The sequence below is a fragment of the Elephas maximus genome, chromosome 18 (assembly GCF_024166365.1).
Source record: "Elephas maximus indicus isolate mEleMax1 chromosome 18, mEleMax1 primary haplotype, whole genome shotgun sequence".
In the NCBI taxonomy this organism is placed as follows: domain Eukaryota; kingdom Metazoa; phylum Chordata; class Mammalia; order Proboscidea; family Elephantidae; genus Elephas; species Elephas maximus.
This window is the reverse complement of record NC_064836.1, coordinates 20,540,827-20,554,999: the sequence shown is the minus strand read 5'-3', so window position 1 is coordinate 20,554,999 and position 14,173 is coordinate 20,540,827. Positions and strand designations below refer to the sequence as shown.

Below are 14,173 nucleotides of genomic sequence, written 5' to 3'. Positions count from 1 at the left end.
ACGAGTGTCTGGTGGTTTTGAACTGCCAAGCTTTTGGTTAGCAGTCATAGCTCTTAACCATTATACCACCAGGGTTTCCATCATGATCATGGTAAAGGTTAAATGAAATAGTGTTCATAGAGACTTAACACATTGCCTCACACGTAATAAACACAACAGAGATAACATTTAAAAAAGTATTAAATCAGTGTATTTTCATCTTGGTGATTCTCAGTTCAAAGTCTTCCATGATTCTCATACCATTGGTCACATCTGGAGGATACATGTCATAAGACAGTTTCCATTGTATAGAGGGAAACTTCTTCTGCCTTTAAATTCAACTGTGAGGCTTAGTTGTTGTTGTCATTGTTAGGTGCTGTCGAGTCAGTTCCAACTCATAGCAACACCATGTACAACAGAAGGAAACACTGCCTGGTCCTGCACCATCCTCGCAATTGTTGCTGTGCTTGAGCCCATCATTGCAGCCAGTGTCAATCCATTTCATTGAGGGGCTTCCTCTTTTTTGCTAACCCTCTACCAAGCATGAGGTCCTTCTCCAGGGACTGATCCCTCCTGATAGCATGTCCAAAGCATATAAGACGAAATCTCATCATCCCCACTTCTAAGGAGCATTCTGGCTGTTCTCCCAAGACAGATTTGTTTGTTCTTCTGGCAGTATATTCAGTATTTTTTGTCAACACCATAATGCAAAAGGCATCGATTCTTCTTTGGTCTCCCTTATTCACTGTCCAGCTTTCACATGCATATGAGGCAATTGAAAATACCATGGCTTGAGTCAGGTGCACCTTAGTCCTCAAGGTGACATCTTTGCTTTTTAACACTTTGAAGTCTTTTGCAGCAGATTTGCCCAATGCAATACATTGTTTGATTTCTTGACTGCTGCTTCTGTGGGCTTTGATTGTGGATCCAAGTAAAACGTAATCCTTGTCAACTTCAATATTTTCTCCATTTATCATGATGTTGCTTATAGGTCCAGCTGTGAGGATTTTTGTTTTCTTTGTGTTGAGGTGTAATCCATACTGAAGGCTGTAGTTTTTTTATCTTCATCAGCAAGTCCTTCAAGTCCTTTTCTTTCAGCAAGCAAGGTTGTGTCATCTACATAGCGCAGGTTATTAATAAGTCTTCCTCCAATCCTGATGCCATGTTCTTCCTCATATAGTCCAGCTTCTCGGATTATTTGCTCAGTATACAGACTGAATAAGTATGGTGAAAGGATACAACCCTGGTGCACAGGTTTTCCTGATTTTAAACCACACAGTATCCCCTTCTTCTGTTAGAATGACTGCTTGAATTGTGAGGCTTAGAGTCCCTGGGAATAAGGAGAATGTGATACAGGTGAAGTCCTTGCCATAGAGGAAGAAGAGGTAGAAAGACTGATACTTTGGCCCAAGTGAACACCAGGAGGGAAATGGAAGAGTTAGATGGTGTAGTTGTAAGAAGCACACATATTTGCTTTTACTCTCTAGGAGTATAACATCCATCAAAAATGGGGCAGACTGGTGACATGGATGTGCCGGCTTCCCAGGACCCTGCTAAGTGGCAGACATTGAGCCTGTGAGGAACTGACTGCGACCACATCTCAAAGAGTGTCTTAGGCTGGGTTCTCTCTCTCTCTACATGTGTGCGTGTGTGCACATATATGGGGGAAAAATAAAGTGAGATTTATATTAAGGAAATGGCTCATGTGGTTGTAAGGCTGAAAAGTCCCAAGTCTGTGGGTCAGGCTGGAGGCTTCTCCTGACTCATGTACCTGTAGGGCCTGGTGAATCCAAGATCAGCCGGTCAGACAGCAGGGCTCTGGCCCACAGGCTGTAGAGGCTGACAAATCCCAAGATCTGCAGGTGAGACAACAGCCCTCTTATTCACAAACTATGGAGGCTGACGAATCCCAAAATTGACAGGTAAACAGCAGGCTGCTGGCTCATAGGCTTCGGAGGCTGATGAATCCCAAGATTGGCAGGTAAGCTGCTAGCTCAAGTTCCAAGAACTAGAGGTCAGGTGGGGAGCCAGCTACAGGATCCACAGTGAGCAAAAGCCCACAAGCTTTGCCAGAAAGTTCACACATATTGGATGCAGGCCACAAGACCGAGGAAATTACCTTTCAACTGATTGGCTGCTAACAGCGGATCCCATCATGTAGGCGATTAGATTAGATCAGATAGCATTTGGAGGTGATTACAGCATTTCATAGCTGCCAAACTACATCATAACTGCCAAACCACTGAGAATCACTGCCCCGCCAAGTTGATAAACAACCTTAACCATCACAAGTGGCATTAAGTAATCATGGGACAGGCATATAGGAAAAGGACAAGTCTGAGACTGTGCTTGTATGACAGGCAGGGACTCTAGAAGCTCCACAGGGCCACCAGAGTGATGCAGCCAGCTTTGGCCAGCTTATGGGAGCCAGCTGTGCACATTTCTTCCCAACTCCATGTTTAGTGGTATCCTGTTGTTGGCTTAAAATTGGCCATAGTGGAAGAACTCACACCGAGGAAACAGGCAACTTCTACAGGGTAGGACTAATCCTACCCCACACAGAAATTGAGAATCATTGTTAAACATTTACCAGCTTAGCACTGCCCATGGCCCTGGAGAGGGGCCGTAGAGGTGCTGGAGGGCACTCGGCTCACAGAAGCCTGGGGCTGGGAAGAAGAGACAGCTACAAGCAGGAATTCTCAAGTGGAAGCCAGTGGCTGGGATCAGGGCCGTTAGTGGAGAGTGTCAGCCTGACTCTCACAGGCAAGTAGGATCAATCACACCTCAGTGGTCAGAGTCAGCTTCTGGTGAGATCCTAGAGGACTGTGATAGCTGAGGCCTCTGGTGAGTCTAAAACCCCCTTCTCCCATACCTCAATGAGGTCATGTAAGTACCTTATGCTACAAAATGCCTCCTTGATGTGGAGCAGGAGGAGGAAAGGCCATCTCAAGGCTGCGCATTTTCCTAAAAGAGACTGGGTCATCTATTTAAATGAGACTGTTTAAAGTGTTAAAAGTTATTGAGATGTCGTTAAGGGACAAGTTCAAATTTAGAGTTTCCCGTTCCCTCTGTTGCTACCTCGTGGGGTGGGAGTTAATGAGAAAGGTATTATAGGAAATGAAGAAGCTATGGTTTCTTTTTAAATCTTAGCCTAGTATATACATTCGTAACCCATATACTTAAGAAATAACCAACCAGTTGCCATCAAGGCAATTCTGACTCATGGTGGCTCCATGCGTGTCAGAATAGAACCGTGCTCCACAGGGTTTTTTGTTGTTGTTGTGCTTTAGGTGAAAGTTTACAGCTCAAGTTAATTTCTCATTCAAAAATTTATACAATATTGTTTTGTGACTTTAGTTGCAATCCCTACAATGACAGCACACTCCCCCATAGGGTTTTCAATGGCTGCTTCTTCAGAAGTAGATTGCCAGGCCTTTCTTCCGAGGTGCCTCTGGATGGACTCAAGCCTCCGACCTTTCATTGAGCAGCCAAAGTACATTAACCATTTGCTCCACTATTATAAAAAAAAATTATTTGAGAAATGTTCAGAATTCCTTAGCATTCGATTCAGCCGTGTGTAGATCTGGTGGCTTGTGCTTGTGTCTTCAGGCCATTTGCTGATTTGCTTCTTTTGTCAGGGTAGTGAATAAGGGTCAGACCAGAGGGACCAAAGCAGTTCAGGGCCCAGTCACTGGCCAGAGGAGGACTTGCCAGCAATGGCAACTCAACATTTGGTTTCAAGAACACAGTCTACAAGGCAGAGACTAATGGAACCCGACTGGCAGAGACTGCTTTGCAGAGAATGAAATACTAGAATGGGGTGGGGGTATCTTTAGCCAGGTTCCATTCTACAGATTCTGACCCCAACTCTAGCAGCTTCTACTTCTCAGGATGCTTGACATCTGGGCTTGGACCAATGCCTCTTATTGAGTAGACACCCTGCAGCTGGGAAGTCCTGGAGAGTGTAGGGGATATGAGTAGAACGGTGAGCGTATAAAGGAGCAAAATCAACAGACGTGGTTCTTCTGTCGTGCTCTGTTTCTCCCCACCTCTGCAGAACAACGGGGGCCGCAGATGGGTGCTTTTCCATGTCCAGAGCCTTCTCTCCAGCTCAGGGATCGTCAGCTGGGCATTTATCACCCCTTCCTGAAGCCCCCATGGGATAACTGCCTGCTTTCCAGGAGGCCTCACCAGCTCATTAGCAGATCTGCACTCACTATTCATCTTTCCCCATTCTTTTAAATAGCTTAAAAACACAGTATTCTTAGCTGAAGCTCGGCTGTAAGAAAACAACTTTCCCGCCCACCCCTCTTCCCATACACTCAATCCTAACAATTTAGTTCTATCGTCAGTGCAATGTGGAAAACTCAGGGGCCCAGGTGTGAACTCACATGCTGGCCCTTCTTCCCTGCTCCTCCTTGGCCTCAGAGAAACTCCTTGAAGTGGCCCCTGCCCTGTATGGCCCCTGCCCTGTGCGGCCCCTGCCCTGTGCAGTCCCTACCCTGTGCAGCAGACCACTGAGAGTGGGCTCCAAGGGGCCTGTTCACATCCTGCTGCTGCACCTGCTTCTTTCAGTTAAAGTCCTTCCCCTCCCCTATTAGTTTTGCAATTTTGACCCCTTCAGAGAAAAAGAAGTCAGTTTCTGAGAAGCCTGAGTCTCCAATATTGCTCTCATTGGTTTCCACAGTTCTCCCTGCCTCTCACTTTTTTTAGCAACAACTTCCACTGGGTTTCAAAGCTCAGGAACAGCCACTGCAGACCTCTCCGAGGTGTGGAGCCGATTGCATGTTCACAGCTCAGGAAACACCTTGGATACGGGCACCCCTGGTTGGTTCAGGCTGGTCAGGACCCTCACCCCTCAGTGGGGCAAGACCCTCAAGAATATCCTGCAAAAATAACTCCTGCCAAAGGAAATGACCTTGTTCATGGGACCACCTTTGAGTTGTGGAGGTAACACTCTTTCGTTCAAAAAGCTTTTATTGAGCACCTGCTGTGTACCCACTGTACTGTCGTTGTTAGTTACTGTCAGGTTAATTCCAACTCATGGTGAACCCATGTATACCGAGTAGAACTGCTCCAGAGGGTTTTCAAGGCTTTGAGCTTTTGGAAGCAGATTGCCAAGCAAGCCTGTCTTCCAAGGTGTCTCCGGGTGGGTTCCAGATGCCAACCTGTCGGCTAGTAGATGAGCACGTAACCGTTTATGCCACCCAGGGACTCCCCCACTGGGCTAAATACAGAAATTCCTATGAGATGAGCCTGGCCTTCAACTACCTACAATCAAGTTGGAAAGACCAAACATAGGTATATAAATAAACAACATGGCAACTAGCAAATGAACTGGCAGGTTGGCTGAGGCCCAAAATGGTTCAGAGGTTGACTATAACCATTCTGCTTACTTATCAGCCTCCCTCCCCAGACTATGAGCTGGTAAGGTGCAGGGACCATGTGTTTCTTATCTTGTATCTCTAGCACCTGGCACAGTGCCTGGCACACACTAAGGGCCCAGCCCACGCTTGTTAAATGAACTTATGAGAAGTGACCTCTAGTGAGAGGGCTGATCAGGGAAGGCTTTGTGGAGGAGTAGGCCTTAAGGTGAGTGTTGGCAGGTGGGGGGATGTATTCTTTACACTACTTTACAGAGGGCCCCACAGCTGGTGAGAAGCTGAAGCCCCGGAAAGGTAAGGCTGCAGCGCTTCCCTCTCCGTGGTTCTCACCACGAGGGGCAGAATGGCACAGCAGACAGAATCACGTAGGTTTCTTTGCCATCATCATCACTTCAGGAACAGACGATGTGGGCCTGGGGTGGAATCTGGGGCCAGTTCCTCCCTAGGACACTTTTCAGGGACCCTCCCTGACCATTCTGTCTAGAGTCAGTTCACCCCCACCCAAAGATAACTCTGTCATGTTGGCTTGCTCCTTTTCTCTGTGATGCATATGACAATCTGAAATTATCCTGTTGGTTTGTCTGAGGTCAAGAAAGGAGCTGCCCAGGGACAAAGCCTTGTCTGTCTCACTGTCTCCCTGGGCCTGCAGTGACTGGCTCCTGGGCAGGGCTGTCATATGATTTGAGGGGTCTTCCTGGCCTCTTGGGGAAAGACTTTGCAGCTGGGGAGGGGGCTATAAAGGGCAATGTTTTCCCTGAAGGGCAGGCCTCGGGGTGGAGGCTGCCCCCGAATGCAGACTTTTCCCTGCTCTGGGGACAGGCTGTGTGGTCCCTGGTGGCAGCTAGCTGGCTGTTTATGAGGTGCTGGTGAGAGATGCTTGGGCCAAGAGCCCAGGAGCAGGCGCCCTTCACAAGCTTCTTCCACGGAGCCTCCACTGTCCTTCTCTCCTTCCTGGCAATATTGCTTGCAGGCACAGCACTGGCTCCAGACAAGACTGTGAGGGGGAGAGGGCTGGCAGTGGTCTCTTCATTGCCATCAACATGCCCTGAAGGTGCCAGGTCACCTCGTGACCCCACACTGCCCAGGACCCCCTCTCTGGGCTCTCAACACTAGTCACCCTGCTGCACACGGCCTTTCTATCAAAAGTTTCCCATTCTGAGTCACGGCCACCTAGGTGTTTATTAATACATTAACTGGGTGAATAGCCTGAGTGTTACCCTTCTAGTAAGATGTCCAGAATCTTGGGACATTGCACTTTAATCCAAAGGAATTCAGTTCAATTTAATCCAATGTATGCCTACTAAACTCACAGTACCCCTTGCGGGGAGACCACTGCTGTTGAGTCGTTTCCAACTGTAGCAACCCTATAGGACAGAGTAGAACTGCCCCATAGAGCTTCCAAGGATGTAAATCTTTATGGAAGCAGACTGCCACATCTTTCTCCCAAGAAGCAGCTGGGCTAGTGGGTTCGGTCTGCCGACTCTTCAGTTAGCAGCCAAGCACTTAACCACTGCACTACCAGGGCTCCTTAAACTCACAGTGGTGTTTCTAAACTGGAGATAGTTTATGCACTGTGATGGCATGTCAGATGAGATGAGATGGGTATAGGGAGGGAGAGAACCCTTTGAGTAGCTCCCTGGCAGTCTCCAACCCACAAATAATGGCTGAATCTGAACTGCATCGATGGGAAGAGCCATCCTGCCTAACCAGGGCTCTCTTCGGGACTTGTTAGGAGCCGTTAACCATTCTGGGGCATGATGAGCAAGTCTCAGGGCCTTCCTCTGGGCCCTGCCTGGCTCTGTACTGTCCTCAGAGGGATCAGTCCACCCTAAGACTGCTTTATATATGTCCTCTGTTTCTGGGTTTTTCTGTCCTTTGGAAGAAAGGCTTGGAAAGTTCTGTGGGCCTTGGGAGGAAGGTTATCAGCTAGATCATCTTTAATAAAAGTGTGCTCTCTGCCTCTAGGCAGGGGCACATGGAGCCATGGAAATACATCTATCACATAGTTATAAAGGGAATGAAAGGCTACAGCTAAAAAGCCTTCTTGCTTGGGCTAAGAGGCAGACTGGAAAGAGCCTGTGTTCTTGGCCCTTTTGGCACAGAGGAGTGGGGCAGCTCCGGGGAGAGCATTGTACTTCTCTGGGTTTCCGTCTTTCTCCTGGCGAGCAGAGAGGAAGGGACTAGATTAAGGCTCCCTGCAGTTTGCTTTTTAGAATATTCGTCCCAGGAAACTCTCCAAGAGCAAAGTGGAATTGCTCTGCACCCAGCCCCCTGCTTGGAGATTCATGATCCACGTTAGCTTATTAAAGGCTCTGAGGACTATTAAAGACATCTGTTTAATGCTCTTTAATTTGGCAAGTCCCACATTTAGTAGGCTGTGAAATCCTTTCCTTTCATGTCACCTATTGACATCCAGGGGATCTAGGGTTCCTCAGAGTGTACTTTGGGAAATGTGGACGAGGCCGTCATAACCTCCATTGTCTGAGCCATAGCTCACCGTTTCCTGCAGCCACTGAGTCAGTCATGCAGTGGGTCTGTGTGTGCTGTGAGATCTCATGCCCAGTTAGTGTTGCAACCCAAGTGGCTCCTCAACTTGCCAAAGCCCAGGCCCTGGATGCTACAGGCTCCTAGAGACTCCTGGCTGTACAGAAACTCCAGGGAACATCACGCACCATTCCCTGGCTCTCCCGCTAATCCTGCATCTAAAGGGCCGGCTCCGCACAGGAGCTGCTGTTCACAAAATCCCTGAGGAAGATTTTTCAATTGTTTCCTGCAGCTTATTTCAGGCTCAAACTCGCATTTAAGTTTAGCTCAGATCACTCCTGTGCACGGACAAGCCAGATTCCCATGTTCGTTTATGGTGGCTTGTATGCCTCTCATAGAGGAAATGAGGGTAGAATTCTCCAGGCTTAATTTGGTGGCTGTGAGGTCAACATATCTGAGCTGCTGGAGAAAGTAGGGTGTGCTTCTAGGACCAGCTGCACTGCTTATTCTTAATGTGCTCCTCACCACAGTGGGCCTCACTTTCCTCATCTGCTGAATGGTCCCTACTATGTCTGTTTCTCAGCAATATAGTGGAGATCCAATGCATAATGGGCATGTAAGCATTTTGCTGCTTCTAAGGTTATATCTGGAGACCCTGGGCAGTGCAAACGGTTAACGTGCTCAGCTGCTAACCAAAAGGTTGGAGGTTTGAGTTCACCCAGAAGCACCTTGAAAGAAAGGTCTGGTGATCTATTTCTGAAAAATTTCCCACTGAAAACCAAAACCCTATGCTACGCAGTTCTACTCTGGCATATATGGAGTCACCATGAGTCAGAATTGATTCAACAACAACAACCCATTTTTTTAAGGTGCCATCTAGTGGGCTCACATTGCAGGCACATGAATTAATCTCTATGCACTGTGGAAACAGATAGAGAAAGAAATAATTTAATTAAGGGTGAACACGAGATGCTATTGTTAGCTGCCATCGAGTTGCCCCTGATTCATGACAACCCCTTGTACAACCCAGCCCTGAGTCATCCCCATGGACTGTGGTAATCCATAGTGTTTTTATTGGCTAATTTTCAGAAGGAGATCACCAGGCCTTTCTTCCTAGTCTTAGCCTGGTGGCTCCACTGAAACCTGTTCAATATCATAAAAACAAACAAAAATCAAACTCATTGCCCTTAAGTCAATTCCAACTCATAGCGACTCATAGGACAACTCATAGGACCGAGTAGAACTGCCTCATTGGGTACTGAGGCCTTTCCCCTGAGAAGTGGCTGGGGGGTTCGAATTGCTAACCTTTTGGTTAGTAGCCAAGCTTTTAGCCACTGCATCTCCAGCATCATAGCAACATGCAAACCTCCACTGACAGATGGGTGGTGGCTGCACATGAGCTGCCTTAGCTGGGAATCAAACCTGGGTCTCCTACATGGAAGGCAAGAATTCTACCACTGAATCACCATGTCCCTGAACACGAGATAGGATACGTGAAATTGGCTGTTTCCTCAGCTGGTTTCAGCTCCCAGTGTAAGCATCCCATCTCACTGTCATTTTAGTGTTTAAAGAATCTATGGTTTTCCGTACAACATGGCCTCACAATGCCAGCCAAGTACTTTATCTGGTACTCAACCAAAGCAACAGACATTGGTGGCAACACTGGAGAAAACGCTGCTGGTCCTGGATTTCTCCACGGGCAATAAACTGGGGCACCTGTCTTTAAGCCTAACTCCCATGCAGGTGCACTTCCTTTGTACAGGTGTGGTGCTCATTACCACCAAACACCTCTGGCAGGGACTCCACAGGCTTCAGAAAGTGAGAGAATAGATCTTCACTTGGGGAGGAGGTGCAGAGGGAAGGACAGGTTGAGCCCAAGAGGGTGGTGGCAGGAGGCTCTCTCTCACCAGCCTTCCCTCTGATTAAAGAGTTTGACAATCATTGACAGTCCCTGCAGCCCCCTGCTCCCCAGGGGCTTGCTTTTTGTGGGCAGTGGCTCTCGCCTCAGCCCCTTTGGCACCGGCCTTGGCAGCATATCCGCAGTAGTAGCGCAGGCACACAGCCTGTTTGCAGACTCGGCCCTCCCCCTCTCATTCATGCTGCAGCTCATTCACTCTGCCTGGCACTGGCAGGCTGCGGCTGGACGCCATCACTCCAACTCCTCCAGGCAATTTATTTCTGGCTGACTGCGCGTGTGCGTGGGGAAGAGGGAGCGAGGAATGCACGCTCCTCTTACAGGGGCATTCTTTTTTATTTCCAACCAGAATTGCTCTGGGACTTAGTTTTTGCTGCCACGGACTGAGCACCTGGACCAGGACTGGCACTGTGCTAGGCACTTTGCATTGTCTTATTTAATACCTAGCTGCCACCTTTAAGGTAAAAAAAAAAAAAAAACCAATAATCCATTTTCTATATGGTGAACTGACGGGTAGAAATGTTAAGTCAAATGTCCCAAGTCAAATAGCAAATGATAGAGCTGGGCTGGTTGCCCCAGGTCATCAGACCCCAATACCAGTATCGTTGTCACTGTACCATGTTACCTGCTGCCTCTTCTAGAAGTGGTTGCGAGGATGTCACTTATATCTGCCCCATCCTTATTATGTTTTCATGCAATCCCAACAGCTGACTGATTCCTCCCGGTGCACGTGGCTTGGATGATCTGGGAATGGCTGAATTCCAAGAGCACTCAGATTTCTTAGAATCGAGGATGGGGGCACCATGCCCATAGCCTGTGCCACTCCTGGCTCCATCTCAAATCTGTTCTCACCCTAACCTCAGGCTTCTTTCCCAAAATAATTCTGCTCCATTTTCCTGAAGCATGCTATTAACACACACACACTATAGCTATCTGTAGGAAGGGCACAGCATCCAGCTTTGTAACCCCAGGCATGCCATTTAATCTCTTTGAGACTCAGTTTTCTCACCTGTAATGACGGAAAGATAATCAGACGGGCTTGTCCAGGGGTGATTAATTAAAAGCACATTAGAAGCTGTCAAGTGTAGTCCTGTATCAGGGATTACTAAGCACTTTGTGTTACGGTCTATTTCAGACCTGGACACTGCCCCCTGGGTCTCATCTTTGGCCCTGGTGAAGCTTGGATCAGTAGGAATGACAGGACCCAGCTCTGTCTCTGGCCTGGGAAAGATCTTTTCCTTCCCCAAGATGGAACCTGCTTGACTCTCTTGATCCTTCTCGGAGATTTTCCTCATGACCACCTTGTCTGACTCCAGAACAAGAAGCTGGCCAGCCACGCGCTGCAGCCAGGCCAACGCTGGCTCTGGCAGCTGCCTCAGGAGCTTTGGGGTTAATGTTTGTGCATCAAAGTTACACGGAGAGAAGGGGCCATGGTGAGGACGGAGTGGTGGTAGTGGTGAAGCTAGACCTCTCTTTAACATCTTTGCTTGAAAACTAAGCTAGAGAAGTTTAAAGACAGAGGGAGATAGATGCACCCCTGGGGAAGGTGAAGGAGTGGTCTCGTGACTGACAGCATCACCACGCCTGGGTTCTGCATTTGAATGTAGCCAGGGACACAGAGCCTGGAGCCTGACCATCGACCCTGCCAGGAGCAGTGGAGACTAATTATCTTCCCTTGGGTGTGCTGAGCCACAGGCTGCTCACAAACCTCCGTTCTGGCCCCGGACTTTCCTAACCCTTACAACAACCCCAAGAGGTAGGCTGAGCAGGCATAACCTCATTTGACAGGTGGGGGTCAGAGAGGTTAAGAGGTGAAGACTGAACGGGAGGGAGGGTGCCAAAGAGCTGGAAGCCTGGATGGATGACCCTCCGAGGCTCAAAACTCCATAGGATTGTCACCAGAATGCTGCAGGCAGGCATTGCAGGTGGGGCACACAGGTATTTTGCTCCCCTTTCCCTGCCCAGAAAGGCGGAAGTTGCCCCTCAGCCTTGGAGTGATAGCCAGATGGCTTTTGGGGGAGATCCTACCTGGACCCTCATTCAGGCTTATTTCCCAGACAGCTACAACTTACCCGTGATACTACGAGAGTCAGGAAAGACTGAAGCTAGAGTTGAAATGCCCAAGTTGCTCACAAAACTGACCCTTCAAATCCATTCTCTAGGTGCCCTGTGCCTCCTACTAAGCAAAAACCCCTAAAGCCAAGAAAAGAAGCAGGTCCAGCTTACCCAGGGACTCAGAAAGAACCGTGCTCTGGGCGCTTCCACTGGCTCCTACAGGTCTGTGGGGATTAGTGGCTCCAGCGCTTTAACAATAAACTGAATTAAAGGGGAGGAACGCAGGAGTTTTCTTTCCCAGGACTGTAACCAGGCAGCCTTAAAGGGGAGTGAAAGTTGCTAGGGTGGCTGGCATCTTTCTTTCCTTTCCTCTGCTCTGCATCCCCTCCCTCCCAGCTGTATCCAGTCTGATCCAGAAAAATGCTTTTTCGAAGGGGCCCTTTTATGCCTGATGTATGTGTTTGCATTTATGTGTATCATGAAAAGAGAGAGAGGAAGAATAGGAAACAAAACCAAAACATCAACTTATATGTTTCCATTGGCATGAGTGAGTTGATAACAGAAAATCAGAGGAGCTTCACAGGACTGCCTGCCTCAGTTTCCCTTTTTAACAGTTCAGTTGCTGGAATATGTTGTCTGGAAACACTTTGCAGAGCAGTAGTATGTTTACATTTACAGGAATGCAGAGACTGAAGAGCCCTCAGTGTCCACCCAGCTTATTGTCTCTCAAAGGGTGGAGAGAGAACTCCTTGGATGTCCCACAAGGGGACCCTAAGTTGAAAGGCTCCACCCAATGTCCCTGGTAAAGGGGAGCCTATTTTAGAAAGTTCCAGCCCATGTTTCTGATATGGGGAACCTGATGTTGGAAGTTTCCACCCAACGTTTCTGACATGTCTCCCCTTTTCCCAGAAGTATAACCTTCTTATCTCCAGCTCTACCATCTTCTTCTCAGTCCTAATCCACTAGACACTCAGAGACCTTCCCTTCCTTCGGGAAACTCATATCGTACTCATCTGTCCATTCTGCCCCTTGACCAGGCCTTCACTGTCTCTATCTTAGCTTTTCATAGGCAGCCCCCTCAGGGTCGTTTCCTTATGTCTCTGTCTTCTGTTCTCTTGCTTTTCCTTTACTAGTCCCACCTCAGTGTTAACATCCACTCACTGCATCTGTCACCATCTTCATGTTAATGTCCAAGCTCAATATCTCTGTCTGGGTTGTCTTCCTGAACCTCATCATCCAAATGTCTGCTTCCATCCACAAACAAACCTGAGCACATTATGGCCCCCTTTAAGCTAGCTTTCCTCCTGCCTGTCTTATCTACCGTAATGGGCTACAATCTTCCCAAACACTCTTTGGCTGCTTTGCCTCCTTCATTGTCTTCCAAATCCAATCAGTTGTTATGCATTTTCAATTGCTCCTTCAATTAGCTTTTAAATTGTGCTTCTTTATTTTATGTTATTATACATTATTTATTTATTAAGAAATAATACATCCATATAGATAAAAAATCAGGACTATATTAAAAGGCATACATTGAGGTATCTCACCCCACTCCACTTCCTTCCACCTCTTCCCCCACCCTCCTGTCAATAGTGACCAATTAGTTTTTCATGTACCCCTCCAGTGTTTCTTTATGTGGATGTGAACAAAAAAGAATGCATATACACTCCCCTGTCTTACCCAAAAGGCAGTAAATAAATACTGCTTCCTTTATATTTCCATCTCTATAGTATTAATCCAGGTCCACATCCTCTATCATGGGTACTATTGTGATAGGGTCCTAACTGGTCCCTTGGGGAGGTGGTGCAGTGGAATAGCTAAACATGGCTATGGAGAAGACGTCTAAGTTGACATGCTGGGTCTTCCATTGACTAGTTGTGTGGCTGTGAGCAAGTTGCTTAACCTCTCTTTGCCTCAGTTTTCCCATCTGTAAAATGAAGTAATTACTGAATATGCTTCATATACTAGCAGCATGGAGCGTGACAGAATACAAGTTGCTTAGAACAGTGATGAGCATGTGGTAAGCACTTAACAAATATTAGCTACTATTGTTATCTTTCCAATTCAACTTTCATTCCTGCGAGAATTAATAAAACATATTGCTTCCACCTCAAAAACATTCAGTGGTGTCCCATTATCTACAGAAAAAAATCCAAACACCTCAGCCTATTATCAAAGCAATTCCAAGATCTGGCACAAAACTGGAAACCCTGGTGGTGTAGCGGTTAAGTGCTACAGCTGCTAACCAAGAGGTCGGCAGTTCAAATCCACCAGGCACTCCTTGGAAACTCTATGGTGCAGTTCTACTCTCTTCTGTAGGGTTGCTATGAGTTGGAATCGAATCAACGGCAGTGGG

General features: G+C 47.5%; 1 protein-coding gene across 2 annotated transcripts in view; it reads right to left on the bottom strand.

Annotated features, from left to right (window-relative positions):
- Positions 1–12,039, bottom strand: part of CAMK1G (calcium/calmodulin dependent protein kinase IG) — a 37,730-nt gene extending 25,691 nt beyond the window's left edge. The window contains exon 1 of one of the 2 annotated variants that reach the window (XM_049857992.1): positions 11,989–12,039. The gene's annotated coding sequence lies outside the window, so the exon portion shown is untranslated. The remainder of the gene's footprint in view (positions 1–11,988) is intronic. The other variant, XM_049857991.1, reaches the window with a different exon arrangement.
- Positions 12,040–14,173: the final 2,134 nt, after the last annotated feature.